Here is a 15,892-nt window from a genome sequence, read left to right as displayed (position 1 = left end):
TCCAGAAGAGGGTGACAGAGGATTCAGTGACGTCCTTGTTGGAGCTGGGACACACCAGACATGACTAGAGACAGGGGGGGGGGGTAGGTGCTTAGTTCCAGTCATTCAAGCCAACAATGTCATGCAATGTTTACCGTGGAATTGATTTTAAAGGCAATAAGGCATCCTTTTGACCAGCTGTTACATTTCCCCCATTTAACTGTAAAGTCAATGTAAATGTATTTTTCCAAGTCCATTAAGTCAACTTGTGTAAGTAACATCAAGCTGCAACATATGGTAGAGGTCTACATACAGTCATTGAACGCGTTATAACATTTATAACAGTATGTTGACTTGGATAGAAGGGAATACTATATTTCCATTTTACTCATTTAGCAGACACTCTTGTCCAGAGTGACTCACAGGAGCAATTAGGGTTAAGAGCCTTGCTCAAGGGCACACCGGCAGATTTTTCACCTAGTCAGCTCAGGGATCTGAACCAGGGACCTTTCGGTTGCTGGGCCAACGCTCTTAACCGCTAAGCTACTTGCCACCCTATATGCCACACTGACTGGACACTGATGTATTAGCACTGCCCTGTGGCTAATACACTGTGCTCTCTGTTTCACTGGACAATATAAAAGCCAATTACAGTCGAGAGTGTTTTATGGAGAATATTTGGATGACTTACCGGTGCCACAGTCAACTCCAGTGAACCCAGATTCACACTGGCTGCAGTCCGGGGCGGTGAAACCACGGCGACACACACACCTCCCCTTCACACAGCGCCCTTTMTTGCTGCAGTTATCGGGACAGCCCTTAGCGGCGCAGTCCTGCCCAGTGAAGCCCACTTCACACACGCACTTCCCGTTCACGCACCTTCCCTTGTTGCTGCAGTTATTGGGACATGCTTTGGCGGAACAGTCCGGCCCCGTAAAGCCCATATCGCAGACACACTGGCCGTTCACACACTTTCCACGGTTGCTGCAGTTGCCAGGGCAGGACTTGGTAGAACAGTCTGGCCCTGTAAAACCGCTATCACACACACACTTGCCATTCACACACTTCCCCCTGTTTTTGCAGTTTCCAAGACATGCCTTGGTGGAGCAGTCAGGACCTGTGAAGCCAGTGTTGCACACACACTTGCCATTCACACATTGCCCCTTATTGTTACAGTTACCAGGGCATGCCTTGGTGGAGCAGTCAGGGCCTGTGAGGCCAGTGTTGCACACACACTGGCCGTTCTCACATCGCCCCTTATGTTACAGTTACCAGGACATGCCTTGGTGGAGCAGTCAGGGCCTGTGAGGCCAGTGTTGCACACACACTGGCCGTTCTCACATCGCCCCATTGTTACAGTTACCAGGACATGCCTTGGTGGAGCAGTCAGGGCCTGTGAGGCCAGTGTTGCACACACACTGGCCGTTCTCACATCGCCCCTTATTGTTACAGTTACCAGGGCATGCCTTGGTGGAGCAGTCAGGGCCTGTGAGGCCAGTGTTGCACACACACGGCCGTTCTCACATCGCCCCTTATTGTTACAGTTACCAGGCATGCCTTGGTGGAGCAGTCGGGCCCTATGAGGCCAGTGTTGCACACACACTTGCCATTCACACATTGCCCCTTATTGTTACAGTTACCAGGGCAGGACTCTGAAGAGCAGTCTGGCCCTGTGAAACCTGGGTCGCACACACACTGGCCGTTCACACACTTCCCCTTGTCATTGCAGTTCCCGGGGCAGTCAGACAAACTGCAGTCTGGCCCACTGAACCCTGGGAAGCAGACACACTTGCCGTCCTCACAGCGTCCCTGGTCACTGCACTCGTTAGGACACTCGTCTCCCTCCGGCTGCATGGAGCACTCAGCGCCTAAAGAGGGGGTTCGGACAGAGACAAAGAGTAAAACAGTAAGACACCAGAGTGCAATTTTCCCTSCAAGCTGCGCACATGTGCAGGCGCGCAGTAGTCCCGGGACTGCTGCACAGAGTGTAAAAGAAATATCAGCCCACAGAGAGAAGCACGAGATTGAACTTCACTCAACTTTATAGAGTTTTCCCTCTTAGTTAACAATATCAACGTTTCCCTTCACTGTGGCAGTTGTGATCGAATCAACGCAATATTAACCACTTTCAATGCAACACAGAGAAGAAAAAAACAATGCAAGAACGTATCAGAGTAGGATTCTATTGTGCAAGACTCAGGCCATACTCTACACAGACCGGTGCGGCTTAACCAATCAGAGCTGCAAGTAGGCCTATATGAAAATAGATCATTGCCATATATGGATTTGTGCCGTTTACTTTGAACTGGACTGTGTTTACAGCTGTGGTCGTGAGTCCAGATCAAATAGAATTATCTGCATGAAGCCACGTGTGCACATTTTGTTCATATCCTTTACTAGTTAGTGAGTTATTAGCCCAGTTATAGATCATTTGTAGTCAGTAATGGGGGACTGATTGCTTCCTACAAGAGCACAAAAAGTGTACATTTCTAGACCTCTTTGAAAAGCAAGTCAGGTAAAGAGGTTTTTTTTGTCTTAAAGGGGCAGTGTTGTATTTTGAGGTAGTCAATAGACATAGGGCAGCATAATTTGTCTGATTCTATGTAATAATGGTATGGGAATAATAATGGATTTTATTTTGTAAAGTGGTTTCTTGCATCAAACAACACAACAACATTTTCAGTCACCTCCTTGTCTGAAGGACAAGTGGATCAACAGGTTAATGTCAAGCTCTGCATGTTTTCTTTATTCAGTCTCATGGAATGTAGGCTACATTGAACACCACACATTGGCTGCTACTGTAGGCTGAATGATAGAACAGGTTTTTCCATGTTAAAATGTTATGGAATGCATTTTCTCCATTGTTTTTGATGGTAGGCCGCTCAGGTAGGCCTACATTATGATCAAATAGACACATTAGCCTACTTGGACACAGTTAAAACGGTAACTTAAAGCAGATACAGCCTCTGTTCACAGTAAACGAGCGCTGGAAGTTGCACAGAATATTCAGAATGTTCAAGTTTGCACTCAGCAGATCTGAAATTTACTCTGTGCCCCCCAAAAATTTGAAGGAACATTGCTAGAGTGTATTGATATTTTAAACAGATTAGTGGATAAACTATCCCTGCATTTGCAGAAAGTGTCCCACATTGAGAGAAGGGTGGAGAGCTAGATTAGGAGGATTGTCTGAGATCACATTGGGCACAAAATTAGAGCTGGACCTTTTTCTATACTTGCTCTGATTGGTCGAACCCATTAGTAGAGTCCTCATTACTCAGGTCAGTTAGATCATAATATGAGCATGGCTGTAGTCTGCCAGTTTTATAAATGTGATCATGATTGAGGTCAGTAATGGATCGTGTGTGTGTGTGTGTGTGTGTGTGTGTGTGTGTGTGTGTGTGTGTGTGTGTGTGTGTGTGTGTGTGTGTGTGTGCACGCTCAAATTAGAACCAGTTGGGGGATTTCAGTGAGATGAGAGGAGCTATGAGGAGATTCTGTGTAATGGTCAAAACCAGACCCATTTGATCAGTGAGTCACATGGCAGCAGTCCTACTGTACCTTTGCTCTGCTGGGACGTGCAGCAGCCCCCCTCTGGGCCTCCACACTTCTCCCTCAGGGCAGACACCTCCTTCTCCAGCCTCTCCAGACGGTCTCGCAGGGCAGCAAACTCGGCTTCGCACCCGCCTCCGCACGACCCCGGAACCAGTCGGATCCGATGGGTAAGGACTAGAGAGGAACCAGGCTCAAGGTCCAGTTCCTTTCCCTGGTTCTGACTGGAGTCCCCCTGAACACATGCCTCAGAGATCACCACTTTGATTGGCTGCCCGCCACCCTCTGGCTTTGTGTTCCTGGGTGCCCTTTGACCCCCAGTCTGCAGGCTCTGGGAACCTGATGGGGTCAGGAGGGCAGGGCAGGCGAGGAGCAGGAGGAGGAAGGATGGGAAAAGAGGCATTTTGGGCAGGAAGTCGCCTTCAGGTGGAGGGGGATGGCAATTCGCTTAAAAAATGATTACAGTTATCAAAGAAAGGCTGGGGCAGAGGGATGAACTCTGCTGTGGAGGTGCCTACAAGACAAGGGTTTTTGTCATCAAGAGGTTGCCTTATTCATGTGACTCTGTAGAACCGTCACCACTGTATCCCTGGGAAACAAGACAGTTAAGAATAAACATTCACCTGAATTCATGTAAGCACAACAACTATCACAGTGGCTATAGTGAGCTGGAATAGCCTTCTAGTTGTTTATGGCCCTGTCAACACAGCATGTTAGCTTGGAAAAAATGTTTATCTAGAAGAGTAATTCAATATACTCTGTGACCAGCGTTCCTATTTTCCTACGGCAACGTGATTGTGGCACATGTGGAACCACAAACTGGTTCTGAACAGTTTTCCATTTGTGAACAGCCCATTATAAGGATGGTGGCCCAGTTGGTGTGGGTTAAGCTTGTGTTTGGACAGGGTAGAGCCATGCAGGATAATGTGATTTACCGCTGGGACCCAATAAGGTCACTTTCCTCATTCCAGCAGGGGGTTTGGATGCAATTGTCTGACCTGGAGCCAGTCTCAGTTCGTACCACGTAGGCTAGGGTCAGTGTACCCACAATCCCTCCCTCTCTCACCTGACTGAACCCTAACCAGCCTATCCTCAGTCCTCTCAGGCATTTTTCATACCTGCCGTGTTTCACAATATGGAATGCTATGGCTGCCATATCACCAGCCTAATGCCTCGACCTGCTATGTGTCCAGTAACATGTGCTATGTCTTTTCTAAATTAACTAGGTTAAGTCACAACCTACCTAACATCCCCAGAATGTATATGCACAAAAGTGGATGATGTTCAAATGATCTATGCACACGCAGTACAGCTCAAATGACCAGAGAGGTAAAGCATTAAGAGCAGCATAACGTCATAGCACCTAGAGAGTTGAGTGAGGGAAATAGATAAATATACAGAGATTTAAAAAATGAGGGGGCAGTAAAAGAGAATAGGAAACAAAATAGCACCAGGAAACGACAACATGTTATTACATTTCCGGCAGCCTGGAAAAAGCTTATAAATCGAGGCCCTTGGTGGGCAAGTACAGTGCGTTCGTAAAGTATTCAGATACCTTGAATTTTTCCACATTTTGTTACGTTACAACCTTATTCTAAAATGGATTAAATGTTTTTTTRCCCCTTATCAAACTATACACAATACCCCATAATGACAAAGCAAAAACAGTTTTTTAGAAGAAATACCCTTCCCCAGATCTGTGCCTCGACACAATCCTGTCTCGGAGCTCTACGGACAATTGCTTTGACCTCATGGCTTAGTTTTTGCTCTGACATGCACTGTCAACTGTGGGACCTTATCTAGACAGGRCTGTGCCTTTCTAAATCATGTCCAATCAATTGAATTTACCACAGGTGGACTCCAATCAAGTTGTACAAACATCTCAAGGATGATCAATGGAAACAGGATGCAKCTGAGCTCAATTTCAAGTCTCATAGCATAGGGTCTGAATACTTATGAATATAAGGTATTTCAGTTTTTTATTTTTAATAAACATGATTTTTTTCTAAAAACCTGTTTTCGCTTTGTCATTATGGGGTATTGTGTGTAGATTGATGAGGAAAAATATTAATTTAATCCATTTTAGAATAATGCTGTAACGTAACAAAAAGTGGAACAAGTCAAAGGTTCTGAATACTTTCCAAATGCACTGTATCTTGTCAGCATGAGGAGACTCACAGACACATATCACTCAGGGATAGATTCACTCAGTCCCTCAGAGCTACACTGCTTCCAATCCCGCGAAGCTATGTAGCTCAGGGTTTACAATCATATAATATCTCTGGCACGGGAATACCAAAACTTCACACCAGCCTTACTCGCAGTCACAACATACGGCTAACATCACAGAGTGAGGAAGGAGAGGCAGAGGAAAAAAATACTAAAGTCCACCTAGCTACTACAGTGATGGTTGCTACTGCGCTAGTTGACGAAACCCAACTCCATGGTGAAGGAAGTTCTGATGAACTCCTCCAACAGAGTTGAGCAGGGACCAGGCTTTGTGGAATTCAGCTACTACTGTGCCTACTGCCACCTCTCTGAATGATAGGCAGCATGGGGATTTTTAACAGTGGAACTGGTGTTTCCAACTCTCTGTGATTTCCATCCTTGTCTGGAACTCAGTAATAGACTCAAAAGTACTGACATCCTCCAAAAGTTTCCTTATGAATACCTGTCACAGCTGGTAATGACTATCTAGTCACAAAAGAAAGCAATATATTTTACAMCACTTCTGTCTGCAGATATCTTAGTCAAATGGACTGTCAAGTGTTTCCAATTGCTTTGCATCCTTTTTTGGCGTTTGCATCATCTTCCCACATCCCCACCTCCCTCCGGCTCTCTCACATTCAAGCACACTCATACACACATTAAAATATACAATGGAATATCAAAACTATTTATGCCTGTCAATACACCTTTTGTAGAGTGGTTTTGGATTGTATAACGGGTAGGGATGGCATGCTTTTGTGTATTGGCACTAGTGACTCACTCGCTTCCATTTGAAGTCTACACAGACACTATGAACTACATCACAGACTTCTGTAATAAAACGTTTACAGGCCAAAGTCATATGGATTTGATCCTACCGTTTAAAACCGTTCCCTCATGTAGTTATTCAGTACTTATACTAATATGCATTGCTTACAAATGTACATCTAGGATGCCCAGATAATGTACTCAGCTCTACTTTTTATTCATATAACTAATAATGAATTGATTTAATTCTTATTGATATGAATTAACCATCTTTGGCATTTATTGTCAATATAAATTTGATCATAAAAGCATTGCTAATGTAAAGTACAAATGCATAGGGCTTACCTGGATACTCTGCCTCTCTCCCTGACCAATGTCTGTCAGTCAGTCCAAAGCTCCCTCTCCCTGCTCTTGGAAAGCTCTGATTGACTGACCATGAGAAAGGGAGGGGGATAGGAGAGCGGGAGGGAGAAGGAAAGAGAGAGGGGAGGAGAGCAGTAACATTTTCTCATACTTCAAGAATTTTTCCTCCCTCTCTCACTTCTCTCTCTTTCTCCCTCCTCTCCCTCTTTCTCTCTGATGTAATTCTATGTGCTTTACGGGTCCCTTTTGGGCGGTGGATTTCGATGGAAAACATCTGAATTTTTAGATGTTTTGAACAACTGGGCCTAATCTTTAATCTTTTTTTGAACTCATCTTTGTCCTCTCCTTGGACAKTTTATGATGTTAGTGAGACATTCCTCGTTATCTTCCGTTTGCTCTTTTTTGGCAGTTGACAAAATCTGAATGTTTTATATCAGTCGTATTTGCTTCTTCAGACAGTACATTTGCACATAAGGCTTGTGAGTGCATCTGTTTTCAGACTTTTGCAATATGCATCCTCACTGTATTTTCTGTACCGTAATAAAAACAGTCATAATATATTTCATTTGTGCTGTGATTGAAATGTGGTTTTAGGCTTTAGGGGTATCGAGGGATTCTGGGAAGTGAAAATATGGAATTGTCTGATGTCTGTCGTGAGAAAAGGGGAACCATCCCTAACTTGATGTCTTTTATAGATGCATGGTTGAACGTATGGAAAGCTCACAGTAAAGTCAGATGACATAAGCAGATAGCACTATCAATCGGCTATCTACCAACCCATAGCACATTCCCAAATTCATTAATTCTGTTATTCTCATAGTAAACACTCTCGTCTCTTTCAAAAGTATCTCACCCTAACTCGCCTAGTATCCAGCCCTATCCTCGCCTAGTAGACTACACTCTTTTCCAACTCCAAAACCATGGAAACGCATCCTTAGTCCCACAATAGTACAACTCCTCATCCATCCACTCGTCATTGTCCTCCAGACTTTCCCACCTACCGTATCYTCCACATTCTCACCCCAAAGTAATTTATAGTTTTTACAGATGCCGTCTTCCTCACTTGTTGTTACCACTCCCATGTGATTAATGTTCTTTCCCTTGCAATCTGAGTAGACTACAATTGAAGAGCTCCATTGGCAAGATATTCTGTTGTGGTTAAAACCATCTACCAGGGTAGGGGTCATTCCTGTTTAACATTTTGATTTCTAGGAATCAATTGAATTGAAATTAATTTGAGTGTTTGTCTCTTTCCCATCCTTCCTCCTCTTACTGCTCCTCGCTCGGCCCACGCACTTGACCCCACCAAGTTCACAGAACCTGCAGACTGGGGTCAAAGGGCACCCCGGGACACAAAAGGTGCAGCGAGAGGGTTTACTCCGGCCAAAATCTGTTCATGAAAACAAGACCACTAAGTGAGGAAATTTTGTGTTGAATTTGGTAAAAAATGAATTGCTGATTTTCTACATGAAGCTTATATGATGGWATATATGTTTCATAATGGCTAGGTTGTTACGAATGCACTGATATAAGTAGACGCACGTGGCATTTCGGATACTTGGGAAAAAACACTTTATAAAATGAGTTGTGCCTGTTGTTCACACATGTATCTGCCCTCTCATTGGCTAGAATAGTCCCACCTAATCTCGCCTCRTCCCGCCTGCCTTCCATCTTTGAGGACATGTACTTCTATTGCTAAAGCGCTCACTCGACTATCTTGTCAATGTAATAGATCATCTTTGACGAAACCAGAGGGTGCCAGGCAGCCAATCAAAGTGGTGATGTCAGATGCGGTGTGTCCCAGTGTAACCAGTGATGTTTCACTTCAATTTCTGGTTGAGTTTAGGATGGAATGGACATAACCCGGTGCAGAACTTAAAGTTGGCCATCCCACTCAGGGACAGGAGTCTAATTTGAGTCCGTTGATATACTTTATGTACGTCTAAATGACTTAAATGTAAATGTAATGTATAGAAAAGCTAAAGGAAAAGCTCAACTTGGCAGGTGCAATTTCTGTTTAAGGAAATGTTGAACAGGTCACAACATAAACACAAGTCTGTGCTACAGTAGCTCTGTGCTACAGTAGCCTGTGCTACAGGCTTAGTCTGTGCTACAGTGGCTCTGTGCTACAGTAGCTCTGTGCTACAGTAGCCTGTGCTACAGGCTTAGTCTGTGCTACAGTAGCTCTTATTTCCCCCCTGTGTTTGTGTCCCATGCTAACACACTGGCAACGAGTAGTTTTTTCCCAAACCTTATGTCAACTCACTATCAGCACCTCTTGCCTCATCTCTTGAGCTGTTCTTATCGTTAAAGCAAAACACATTTCTCAATTTGTCATCTATTCATATTTTTCCATCATTTAGAAACTATTGTGGACATATAATGTTTACCGCTATCTTCCCCTCAATGTCATCATACAGTCTTTTTTTTGTTATCCTTATCATTAACATTATACCATACCCTCATCGTGATCATTATCATCATGATCATCAACTGACAGTCATCCCGCACTTTCGAATTGGTCTCTGATGATGACAGCCATGTTTCTCCATTTCCATCTGAATACATTATATCACTCATGGGCTGCGTTCACACAGGCAGCCCAATTCTGAACTTTTTTCCACTAATTGGTCCTTTGACCAATCACATTACATCTTTTCACATCCAATCTTTTTCAGATCTGATTTCTTAACAGATCAATTATTGAAAAAAAAGTTTAGAATTGGGCTCCCTGTCTAAACGCAGCCATAGTGGTCAGACTTTTCTTTCATCTACATTGCCAGGCCACTTCATCTTTCATCTGTATTTCCAGCTTTTCACTTTTCAAATGCAAAGGCATCAGTCTGAACCAAGCACACAGCGTTCTTTGTTCAAAAGCTTATAGCAGGCTCATATTGTGTCAGAAAAGGCTCATGAGTGTAACAGAATAGGTACAGATGTTCCTTTGATATTCATGTCAGTTTTCTGGGGTCACCCCAGGCAGCACTTTCACCAGCCATGTTTTCTTAAGGAGGGTTTGTACATCAATAATGAGGACAAAGGGTGACAAGTAGTCACAAAAACACAATTTACATGGCACTAAGTCTACTTTGGTTCATAGTGTGCATAATAATTCCATTGGGTCGAATTGGCACCTTTTAGTCTATGGGTTATGTACTGAAGACATTTACAGGCCACTGCATATTTGGAGTGGGATAGAAGTTAGAGTCGTTTCAGGCCTAGTGATAAGGGCTTAATTAAGGGCAATTGAGTTTATTATTGAGCTCAAAGGGATGGTTGTCCTCCATAGACCCATCAACACTTCTTTATGGTCACTATCAATGACTAGACTTGATCTTTGAAATGTGTGAGGAAAAAGCACCCATGTAGCCTTTGAAGAAAAATGTAATGTGTTTATTTAATGAAAATAAAAAATTAAATCAAAAATATGTAATTTATTTCCCTGAGCCTCCTTTGGCCCTTTCAATGCTCAGTCTGATCGTGTTAGGAAATACATTTAAATATATTTACATACATAGTCCTGATTGGTTAATAGGATGGTCTAGAGCCCACCCACTTACCCAGCTGGCCAGTTATCGGTCTATTATAATCAGATCACATTGCGATGTCATGATGTGGGCCAAAAGTTCCATTCCACCTGAACAGGCTGAAATTACAGGCAATTATTTTGAGAGTTCTTACACCAAAAGAGCATTATCATCATTGTCACAATTTCAGTGTTATTTCAACCTCATAGTGTGGAATTATKATTTAAAAAAGCAGGAAAATCTGTTTTTTAACTGCACTGCCGCTTTTATGGATTTTAGTAATTGTATCATGCATTTATTTTTTCTCTCAATGATTTGACCTGCAAATGGCCAGGGGTGTGTCTTAGCGAAGGGACACAGGTATACATTCTGGTTCAGCTCAGCTCTACTTTTAACTGAAATAGTTTTCTCAACAGACTCCTGTCACAAGCTGAAATCGTCCAGTTAAAGAGTCAGGGGTCAGAGGAAGGAAGGAGAGGGGTTACCGATGTTTTCCAGCAATGCTCAGAGGTCCGCTCAGTGTTGCTCACAGTCAYAAAATGTCAATTAATACATCACTAATGTGCAGATGTAGTCCTCTAAGTATTTTCCGCAGCCAAAGTTGTTCGTTTTCCTTTTTTTCACCCTCACTACCAGTCCGTTTCCTGTATTTGCAAAACATGTTTCCCTCTAGGCCATTTCCCCGGGGCCTTGTCAATGACAAAAACCAAACCCTGCATGTTTTTACTTTGTCACATGGCAGCAAAATTGAGGAGATGGGGGGGTCTGTTACGCTCGTTTAATGTTCAGCTGTCCAGGCCGGCTTTTGATGAATGTACCGTATGTGTGAGCACCATCGGCGATGGCAATCAATCAAGTGAAACGATTCAAACACATTGTAAACAGCCTCTCTGTTTTGACATGAAGGGTTGGACCGTAAGACAAGGGTGCATATCGTGGTGCATATAAAGAGGGTCTCCGGTTTCTCACACTAGTGGGGTGTTGAACATTTTCAGCATGGTTTGTTGTGGTCAATTTGTCCATGTGTCACTGAATGTTTTTTGCTGTGGTTAACCCCAGTGTGTGTCAATCAACTGCAGGTAAGGCACTGAAGCCAACTGACATCAGTATGCTGAGCATAAATCAGAGCTGTACAGAGGATCCTGTTAGTTTATCAGTGTTTCTCCACCAGCCGCTGCGTTCATGTCTATCACATCATATCGCTATAAGGATATCAATCAGTCAATGACATCTGCAGCTAGAGTTGTGATTTTTATTCGAAGTAGACCTGTATTACTCCAAATAATTTGCAATGCAACAGTTTCACAATTGGACCATGTGCATAAACCCTCTMCTATTTACAGTGAAATGAACGGCATTGGAAAAACAGCCAAAGTGCTATGGTCTCGTTTTAAGCGCAGATTATTTGTGCTGTCAAAATGGGTCCCTTTGTGTAAGCTGCCAAACTTACTGATCCTAGATCAGTGTCTTACTTCCATTCATCAGAATAGAGAGCTTGTAGAGGCCTAGTGTGACTGAAAGGTGATTCTGTGGCTGACTCTGGGTGTGTGGGGCYGCAGTCCTAGACGTCTTGGGTGTTATAGATGTGACTCTGTGACGTTATCCACCTACGGCAGTGAGTCCCAGGCCACATGAAAGAGCCACTGCCACCCTTCCCACAAAACCCCATCACAGACCCTCCAGGTCGACTCTGTATGTACAGTTCCCCATGCTAATACATGCAGGAGTGCCCCATCAAAGGCTTGCAATGATTGGCAGGCATATTAACGGCATGCATATTTATGCAATGCACGTTGTGCCACACATACTGTACAGCTCATTTAGATCAACTGGGGCATTTCAAATAAAAGGTGGGGAAAGAAAGAGGTACGTCAAAAGAGGGTAGTCACCAGCCTCGCTTGGCAGTTATGGTTGAAAGCTTTAGGATGAAACTGGTTTGGTGAAGGTATTTCTTTTCTTCAGAAAGCACTCAAATGTGAGGTGAACATGAATGGAATGTAATAACGTAGGGTACATCAGACTTTAAGAGTTTACCCATAGTTCCTCAACCATAACAAGACAAATACTAATGCATTGTCATGTGCTATTTAAGTKATTTATCTGTCACATTAAATAAGAAATATGTGTAATTGCAGGTTTCATATTCAGAAAGTTTACCAGTAGCATCTGTTGAAGAATTCTGAGCACATATCCTAGAATGGCCATCCATGTTGTTCTCTGGATTGGGGTCTCACGTAAATAGCAAGTGATTCGATGCTTTACGTCACAGAGGATCACATTTTTATATATGCGTTACTTTCCTGTTTCACTGTACTATCATGACGTGGATGTCTGGCCCTGAGCCCAGTTGAAATCCGTTAGGACTTACCAGGCAAGCGCTCTCTACTCATGGGCCGTAATATTGTTGATTGACACCACGGCGGGTCAGCCCATTGACTTTATGGCCCACTGGACGATAGAGACCTCACTGGTCTCTGAGGCGGAGTCGGAATACTAGAGCTGGTCATTTGGTACTTGTAGCACCGCTTTGTGTTAGCATTACTCAACACTTGTTAAAGCATTACGCAACACTTGTTATAGCACCGCTTTGTGTTAGCATTACTCAACACTTGTTATAGCACCGCTTTGTGTTAGCATATCAAAACACTTGTTATAGCACCGCTTTGTGTTAGCATTACTCAACACTTGTTACAGCACCACTTTGTGTTAGCATTACTCAAAAACCTGTTCATAGCACCGCTTTGTGTTAGCATTACTCAACACTTGTTATAGCACCGCTTTGTGTTAGCATTACTCAACACTTGTTATAGCACCCCTTTTCTGAAAGACATGGGCTCACACCTACGCAAACACTAACAAAACATACACATATCCATCCACACGTGCCATACAGACGTGACCTGCCTACCCTCTGTGATCCGATATACCCAGGCTCTTTTCAGGGGTCAGAGCTTTCTGGCCACACGTAGAGATAGAAGCACCATCCACTCTGTCCTGACTCAGACTTTGCAACGGTGCAATCCAAACTAGCACTGCTCCAGGTAGGTTAAACGGAATGCGCGTGCACATACACAAARATGCGGGCACACATACCGAAGCTTCAAGCAGCTGTGATGTGAGATTTAATCAAYGAGCTTTCTGACTTCAAGACGACTTAAATCTTTCAAAATGACATAACGCGTATTCTGATTGTTGTCCGCTCATGCAGGACTTGCCTTGAATTATACTATTGGCGGTTGCACACGTAATACACTGTTGGATACACAAACAGATGTGTACATTTTATGGGGCAATCAGGATGCTCTTTGCTATGGAATTCCAAACAAACAGTGAATGCCATATGGTGCACTAAGTGGGGGCTCGGAAGGAAAATTCTGTTTTGTCCATCTTCAGAAGGCAGAGTAGGGACTGGAAGGACATCAAGAAACAACAGAGAGAGAGAGAGCGATTACAAGACAAGCCACTATCGCTCTCATTCACTGACTTTAAAAAAAAAAATGCCATATGGTGCTCTTCATTCTATGAAAGCCTGGAGGACAGGGAACCTGGAGTGAGCATGGCCCTTTTACAAATAGAACGTAGGTCTTATACCAAGGCTACTCACTTTGAGTTTTAGAATGGTGTCGGATGTGTTTAGTCCCCCTCCGACTGAATACTTATTTCCAGTGATTTGATTGGTTTCYTGTTCAACYGAARTAGAYACTCTGAAGTAACTACTGGATTAAACCAGCCAGGATAGAGGCTTTGCCAGGCCTACTGAATATCCTTATCAAACATTTCTATTAGATACTATAATACCTTGCTTAATTTGAGCCAGTTTGCTACAGCAGGAAAATAATCCTGCAACAACAGAAAATGTTAATTGTTATGTGGATTATAATTAATGTACATTTTTGTAGAGGTTGACACATTTTTTTGTAAGGGAAATTCAAGTGTAAATTACAAACTTCAGAAGCCTTTTTATACTTCAAATACACTCCAAGTGTTACATTTGCTGCATTGCAGGAAAGTTATCCTGCAACAGGCTGATCAAATGAAGATCCTACATCTGTTTCTGCTTCGCTTACGGACACTAATATTGCTGTAGCAACCACATCATTAAGGCGCCTATTCTATGACCTCACCGTAGGGATAGGGTTCGGACTTATGATTAAAATCCATMTCTTTGCCTAAAAAGCTCAAGATCTCTGGTAATTTCTGTCCTCTCTCCAAGCCACCCTGGAATTTGCTACTGGTCTACTTCAGAGCATGGATTTGTCAGTGGGCTGGCTCTTGAGGAAGGATTTCATTAGCATCTTAAAGGGTAAAAGTTTCCCATTGATTTAGGCGTGTCTTTGCGATTGGATGTAAGCCAGGAGTGGGGTATGTTTTGGCTGCCTAATGCTCTGGGAAAGGAAGGTTAGCTCCAGGGGCGCCACTTTGGTTTTAAAAGTGGGGGGGACATAACTTGGCGCGGGGTCTGGGGGTCCTCCCCCTGAATTGTTTTGGCCATGTAAAGCTAATTTCCTGCATTTTTACACAATCCAATATACAGTCTCTATTTAGAAAAGCAATAAATAATGCCCACAGTCATCAAGCTAGGTAAGGGATCATGTTTTAGTGATTAATAAGATTGAACTAGATCAAAGTGAATTCAATAATAAATATTGTGTTGCAACTTTAACCAATAGCCTAAGAAATGAACAACTCTTGAAAAAATTCAAAGACTTTTGATTGTCTTTATTAAGACATCCTCTATATCAAATTTCAGCCAGACCGACCAGCCAGCCCGAGCCGCCCTCCCTCCCGAACCCCACAAGTTTAGTCAATAACTCAACTCTCTCCCAACACAATTTCCTTTCCAGTTCACACCTTACATTTTTCTAATTCCCWAGGGAAAGGTTTGGAAACAAAGAACTTAACGAAAACAAACAAATACACCTCAAATATACATRGACACACAGAAACATCAAATCCTCCACATCGTTAGTCTCATAGGAACAGTACTGTAGAGCTCTTTTTACTTGCACACAATATAGCTGGGTCACCCCTTCCTGTCTGTAGTGGTCTACCACCCTGCAGCGCCCAAATCCAACACACCCCACTCAGCTTTAGGATCTTAGTGAAACATTCATTATTTCGGGTGTGTTAGGCCAAGGCCAGAGTGACAACCCACAAGACGGCAGACCCCCAGGGCCAGGACTGAGCAGCCCAGCAGCTACAGATTGCCTAAATTGGTATCCCCCCCTGACGTGGGCATGTTTTCAATACAMACTCKTTTWGTCGTACTGTATTCCATATAAGTCATCCAGACCTTATGAAAGTTGCCCAGTATACCCTTAATCTTGAAATAAATCAAATCTCGTGATACATAACTTGACATTGTGGGAGGATCACCAACCTTCCAATTAATGGGAATGCGTTACTTAGCCYCTATAAATGCTTGGTTAGAGTTTCTTCAGATAACAGTCTCCAGTATTTTCCAAGCAAACAAAAACAGAGAGAAGGGAGAATCTGTA

General features: G+C 43.2%; 1 pseudogene; it reads right to left on the bottom strand.

Moving 5' to 3' along the window:
- The window catches only part of LOC111955483 (tenascin-like), a 30,844-nt pseudogene extending 26,913 nt beyond the window's left edge, over nt 1-3,931 (bottom strand).
- Nucleotides 3,932-15,892: the final 11,961 nt, after the last annotated feature.

This window comes from Salvelinus sp. IW2-2015, linkage group LG31 (assembly GCF_002910315.2).
Source record: "Salvelinus sp. IW2-2015 linkage group LG31, ASM291031v2, whole genome shotgun sequence".
NCBI lineage: Eukaryota > Metazoa > Chordata > Actinopteri > Salmoniformes > Salmonidae > Salvelinus > Salvelinus sp. IW2-2015.
Note: the sequence above shows the minus strand (reverse complement) of the source record. Positions and strands in the feature narration are given on the sequence as shown.